We start from the raw sequence: 6746 nt of genomic DNA, 5'->3' as shown, positions 1-6746 counted from the left end.
AAATGCCTTCAGGGGACAGAGATTTTAAAAGGCCTGCACCCTCCTCCTAGGAGTTCTGGAAAGGCTTCCCACCACCCACTTTGCAGTGTTCACAGAAATGTCCACTTCAGCAGCCCCACCCTCACCCCAAGAATATAATTATGGGAGTTATTGTTTCCGTGTGGAGCAAGAGCAGAGCTGGCCCACCAAGTGGGCCGTAACTCACAGGTATGAGCTGAGAGATCCTGAGAAGGTCCCTAACTGAAGTGGGTCCCTGGGGAACCTCTCGCTGTGTGTGACATTGTACTCATGGATTCTCTCCCCTTGGAGGTCTCTAGGGACAGGTTGCTCTGAAATGCCTCCAGGAGTAATGTTGGCTTGGTTTGGAGCCTCCCAGCATTCATTAGCGCTTTGTAATAGCACATTTTGTACAGATTACCACTTCACTTTTAGAACTGGTATGGTGGGATGTTAGCAGGTACTGAGACAGAAAGATGATGGAAGCTGGGTCATCTGGATGTTTACTCTAGAGCAGAATGACAAGGAGACAGAGCGTGGTCCCCAAGTTACTTCTTCCTCACCTCCCAAAGTTCTCTTGGTGTCTCCCTTTCATCTAGAAAGTTCTCTTCGTGTCTCCCTTTCGTCTAGAGGGCCCGGGAGAAATGGAAAAGAGAGTATGGAAACGAGAGGCTTGGGGGCCATTGACGGACTTGGCATTGCAATGCCTTCTCTGAGGCTTTCATTGCCTCTTTGTGCCCTTTTAAAATTTATTTATTTACTTATTTGGCTGAGCTGGGTCTTAGTTGTGGCATGTGGGATCTTCATTGCCACATGCAGGATCTTTAGCTGTGGCATGCAGGCTCTTAGTTGCAGCATGCGGGATCTAGTTCCCTGACCAGGGATTGAACCCAGGCCCCCTGCATTAGGAGCACAGAGTCTTAACCACTAGACCACCAGGGAAGTCCCTCTTTGTGCCCTTTTACCTCAAATCAAGAGGTAGCAGCATCCAAGAACACCCATGTGTGGGTTTACTTAGAGCAGGGGGTAGGAACTTGTGTGTATGACACTCTGTCTCTTACATACTCTTCTTGTTTTCTTTCCTGCTCTACATTCCCACTATCAAAACAGTGTCCAGAGTATCACAATAAAACACTTACTTATTATGCAAACAAACCATTGCTCTAGCTTTGAAGAAATATTGTCTACCCATTTCATGGCGTTTTGGGTGAATTCAGGAGTGGGGGTAATTCAAGTTCACTTTTCAGTGACTCAACTATTTCCCTTGAAGCAACTGCTTTCCTTCGTGCTGCTCTGGCCTTTCTTCAGCCTCTCCTTGGGCTATAGATTCAGTGGGGCCTTTTGGATGCCCCTTTACTTCCTCTTCCATCTCTAGGCTAGAAACTGGCCCAAGATTCAGGTCCGATGAACCCTGAGACTTTTGCTTTAGTCTGCAGGAGCCGGGTACCTCTTTGCCCCTTGGGACATATGCCTGCAAACGTTCTTTCTCCTTTCCTTAGTTAGCTATGAAGTCTGCCTTCACTTTACTTCTGGGGGGAAAAGACCAAATCCAGTAAGTCTTTCAATATTTATTTTCATACGTAATAGGATAATATGCCTTCTAAAAGACAAAAAAGTTGAGACTGGCCCATCCATTGGTAATTTAGTTTTAGGCAGTACTGAGTTTGTATGGCAGGATAATATTATTCGGTGCTGTTTTCTGAGCTTTGTGAGTGAATGCAAAAGAAAGGAAAGCAGCTAGGAAAGTGGGAGAAAGAGATGGAGAACAATCCTTTAATAAAACTGATAAGTGGCCCACTGTATATATACATGTTACCCAGAACAAAAATATGGGCAATTACAATCTTGGGAGGTTTCTGATTATGCATATTTACTTAATGGTAATGGCTCCTTGAGGACCATTATGAATTATTGAGAAATAAAATATTCATAGGTATAAAACTGTAATTAGCCTACATGGAGTTTTTCTGGAGTTTACATATACAGAATACATTTTTGTAAAGGAGAGGCCTGCCTGGGAGCTGGCATGCTCTAATCTTCGCCATAAATAATTTAAAATTCAGCACCACCAAAAGAATGCCTCCTCTCAGAGCAAAGAGTGCTTATTAAGTCCACCAGATCTCTCAGAATCACGAGATGGAACCAACTTACATTTCATGACTCCTGAGGATGAGCACAGAGAAAAAGGCCAGACAGAGTACACAAGGGAGACTTCAAAACAATCAGCACAGGACTGCTTCTGCTTTCCAGTATCAGACATGTTGGCCTGAAGTTACTGTGATTTCAAGGTCATGACCATTATTTCTGGCTTGTTGCTAGAAATTCCACAAATTGAGATACATACATTGGAATGAAACCAAACTTCAAAAATCCCTATGAAGAGTGTCATATAGAGAAGGAGTTTTCAGGAAAAGAGGAGAAATAGGCCCCTGGACATCAAGGCATCAGAGATTGAAAGAGGTTGCTCCTAAGAGGTGGAAAGAACCCAACAGAACAGGATGCAGGTCTTGACATCTCTGCTACTCACTGCTTGGCACAAGTGCTGGAAGAGGGGAGGACCACACCATCTGTGTGTGCTTCCACTAGGGACTCCACTCAAACTCCTCAACATTCACACCCACATTCCTCCCCTGCTTCTGGGCTTGACAGAACTCCAAACTTCCTCTGATTTTTTGCATTAGTCCTATCTTAGGAGCTGTGATTTTTCTCCTTCACTCTCTACCTATCTGCTTTTATCTCTCAAGGACTCTTCATGATTTCTGGTCCTATCGGAGCATTTCCCCTTATACTACAGTACTCATATTTGTAAACAATATGCAAGCATTTTTCTATCCTATGTTACACATAACCCATTTGAACATGATGAACTTGGCAGGTACACTTAAGAAACAGCTTCAATCTTCTCTTACAACTGTCTGCAAGCATTTCTGTCAAAGCTCCTTTTCTGACCCTTGAACAATATCTCAGGCAAAACAGTAGCTTTTCATTAACTCTGGACTATTACAGTAGTCCAGACTTCTATTTTTCACCCAATTCAAAGCCCCTCTAACTCCCAGCTGCTGCCTGATCTGGAACAAGTCAAGTCATGGGGAAGAGGGAAGGGTTGGCCTCTCCTTTTGTTCCCTTGTTTCTTTCTTTCCTATCCTACCCCTCCCTTCAGTTCCTTCAGGTCTGGACCGAAGAGGAGGATGACAGAGATGGAGGAGGGTTCAGAGATGGCCAGTCATCTGTGGTCCTCTGTTGGTTTTCACTGCCCTCTATTGTGGCACACCTCCAGATGCTGGCTGGCCCTTTCACAAGGGACCTTTGTGGATTCTTTAGAGTACTCCGTGGGAACCTCTTCACTCCCCCAGTCTCTGACAAAAGTGATGCTCTCTGACCTCTCACAACACCTCTCAGCTACCATTATCAGCACATCTTGGGGATCCCCTTGCTCCTTCAAGCAGGGGCTTTTTGGGGTGACTTGAGACCAGTAGCATTCTGTGGAGGCCACTTAGCCCAGGGAAAACTCTGTACATGCAGATGTTCCAGCCACTGTCTTCTCCCCTCAACTTGCCATTGAGGCTGCTCCGGCTGATCTCCTGCCCACTTCCACCTTGCTCACTTCACTCTCAAACTCTTGGGGACACAAATTAAATTGTCTTGTGATCTCCTTCCCACTCTCCTCTATTGGCGTTGGAGCGAGTCTATGGGTTTCTGCAGCTCAGCAAGCATCTGGCAAGGAAATGAGGTATCAGTCTCCCTTCCTGCAGACAACTCCACTTTATGTTAGCTTCTTGCAGCCCCCAACTTGGCAGAGATAGGAAGAAGCATCATGAAACAGTACAGGGCTCCCTACAAACTCTCTTCAAAAAAGTTCTTTCTCCAACCAGTCCTTTTATAGTTTTGCATTTCTAGGTTTGTATCTGTAGTGTTCCCTTACACAGACCTGTGAGTAATACCCACTGTGCCAGTTTGGCCCCGTTAACAAGTCTTGTAGAAATGTGACTGGCTTCTCTCTTTGAAGCATGTGAGTACTTAAAACCCATGTTGCCTAGCTTTGAGGCTTCAGTCAAAAGTCAGACATAATAAGAAAAATTCTATTTAACATCCTGCTATATGTTTGTGAATGTATGTGTCATCGTTCAACTTTCCCAAAAAGCAGACCTTGAGACAAAGATTTGACTGTAAGTAATTTATCTGGAGATAATTCCAAGAAACAGCAGTGGGGAGTAGAGAAGAAAAACAGGAAAGAAAAGTCAGCCATAAAGAGCTTGCTATCAAGAAAATTTCCACTGTGTGTAACTAAGCTCAGTCTCGCTGGGAAATTCTCAGAGCCTATGTAGAATACATACCTCTGAGGGAGCTGTGAATCTGGGGTGTTTGTACACCTCATGTTCGGGTGAGGGCTGCTCCTGGGGGTCTTGATTCCTCAGCATTTCCAACTTGCCATTTGCACAGCTCTGTTTGCTCTGGTGACCAGAGAGAGATATCAGGCAAAGAAATGCAGATCTTGGCCATTGAAAATCAAGCCAGTGTGCTCCAAAATGGTAAGAATGAGGGAAATTAAGGAAATGGGCAGAAAACCAGTAGCATCTGCTGCAGTGTGTGTGTGTGTGTGTGTGTGTGTGTGTATGTGTATGTTGGGAGGAGGAACATATGAGAGACCAGCAAGCAGCCTTCATTCTAGATCCTTACCATGTGATGTGTTGCTAACTATAATAGATTTTTCAAGCACCTAATGGTCTTATCAACCCATCAGACCCAAATCATAGTTATCTCCCCTAGTTCTCAATATCTATTTCTTGCTTTCTCTCCAGTATATAAACAAATAAGTGCACCTGTTCATCTAATTTTCTGCAAAACCCCAAACTGAAGAGGAAGATTCCCTGTTTTGTCACCCTGAATGGTTGTAGCTCTATCTCTTGACCTCTTTTTAATTTGGCTGTGTCGTGCAACATTCAGGATCTTAGTTCCCCAACCAGGGATCAAACCCGTGCCCTCTGCATTGGGAGTGAGGAATCTTAACCACTGGACCACCAGGGAAGTCCCATCTCTTGACCTCTTTTTAGAAATGTTAATTAATATCTTCTTGCAAGCTATATGGAGTTATATTACCCATAATTTAGTAGGTTAAAAAATAGTTTCTATCTTCTCTTAAGATGAAGATTTGATTTGTGATTTCTTAATTATGTCAAAGTGTATTAGGAATCTAACCTGACATAAGAAACCAGGTACTAAATGTATTGTAGGATCAAATTATCTAAGGAAAACTACTTATTGACATGGTCTTTATTAGGAAAAAACCTTAAAGTCACAGAGATAAATGTTTATCTTATTGGCCACAAACACAGAGAATTCTGTAGATGTACATCTGCAGGGCATCAGTTTCCATGGTAATGCCATTTTCCTGGCATGCCATGCTCTCTCACCCTCCTCTGTAGACCTGGAGTCTACCCTACACCTCTCCCATCTTTACTCTCTGACTAGTGAACTCTGCTAGAGCAGGGGGAGGAGTATATTTCCTTTAGCCATTAATGTTGGGATTAACGCTGTAATCTGCTATAGCCAGTGGAATATGTATCTACTACAGTGCTTGATAAGCATTTATATGTGCAAATGAAATGAATTCATAAATTTTGAGAGAAAAATCTAAATTCAGAACCTGTACTGCTAACCTGTGGTTTTGAACTATATGCCATTTTTTGGTCTGTTTGCTTCCTGATTCCTTCCTCTGTTCTGTATTGCTGGAGAGACTGGCCCTTGCAAACTAAATTTTACAGTCTTCCCTGTCAGTCTTTCCCAGGTATGTTCAGACACTAAGAGGTACTTGCACTGAAAGAAAGGAGAAGTCGGGTTTTTATCCCCCTTTCTTTTCTTGGGAGGAGGGGATGCATCTCTAGCAGTGGCTGCTTCTCTTCTGTGGTTCTAGCTCCCTTCCTCCATGGCCCCATGGCCTTTGTAGCTTGTAAAGCTTCCCACTCCTACCAGGTGGTCCATGTTTCTGGGGTCCAGCGAAGATACATCCTTTCTTTACCCTACAACAATCTCTGGGTCTCCTCATTTTCTCCTATTTGCTTTTCAGCTTTTCTAATCCTTGAGTATTATTTCCTGTATTAAATTCCCTCTGGTAGTTTCATTTTCCTGACTGGGTCCTGATGGATTACCTATTTCAGGAGCCATGTGCAAAGCTATGTTTTTTTCTGAACCCTGGTTCCTAAGGGAGATATGCTTTCCTCCTTAATTCCTCTTTGAGAGCATTCCTGAGAAATGTTCTTCCCTATGGCTTCTTCTCTTTTCCTATAGTAATAGTATTCTGTACAACTTGAGATAAAATTATATCCAGAACAACATCAGCAATCAAAAAGCTAGGTCAGCCCACTATTCTAAAGATGTCATGTGTTCCCAAATTGATCCACAGATTAAAAATGTCAGCTGTTACCAAATTGATCTATAGATTTGATGCAATTCCTATCAAAATCCTCAGAGTTTTTCATGAAAATTGAAAACTGATTCTAAAATTTATATGAAAATGCAAAGGGCCAAGAATAACCAATAACATCCTAAAGAAAAACAAGTTGAGAAGACCTTTTCCACCAGATATCAAGATTTATTTAAAAGCTATGGTGATAGAGAAAGTATGGTACTGCTCCAAGGATAAACAAATAGACCACCGAAATGGAATGGACTGATATTCTAGAACAGTCCAGACACATACCTGTACACATATGGACTCCAGGTTTTTTTCAAAGTTAAACTACAGAGCAGGT

General features: G+C 42.9%; 1 non-coding gene across 1 annotated transcript; it reads right to left on the bottom strand.

The window, feature by feature from the left end:
* Nucleotides 1-866: 866 nt before the first annotated feature.
* On the bottom strand, nt 867-939 carry TRNAR-CCU (transfer RNA arginine (anticodon CCU)). The gene has a single exon. It is a non-coding gene; the product is annotated as a tRNA-Arg (tRNA).
* Between the last annotated feature and the right edge of the window lie 5807 nt (nt 940-6746).

The sequence above is a fragment of the Tursiops truncatus genome, chromosome 15, assembly GCF_011762595.2.
Source record: "Tursiops truncatus isolate mTurTru1 chromosome 15, mTurTru1.mat.Y, whole genome shotgun sequence".
Taxonomy (NCBI): Eukaryota; Metazoa; Chordata; class Mammalia; order Artiodactyla; family Delphinidae; genus Tursiops; species Tursiops truncatus.
The sequence above is the reverse complement of the archived record's forward strand: the minus strand, read 5'-3'. Positions and strand labels throughout refer to the sequence as shown.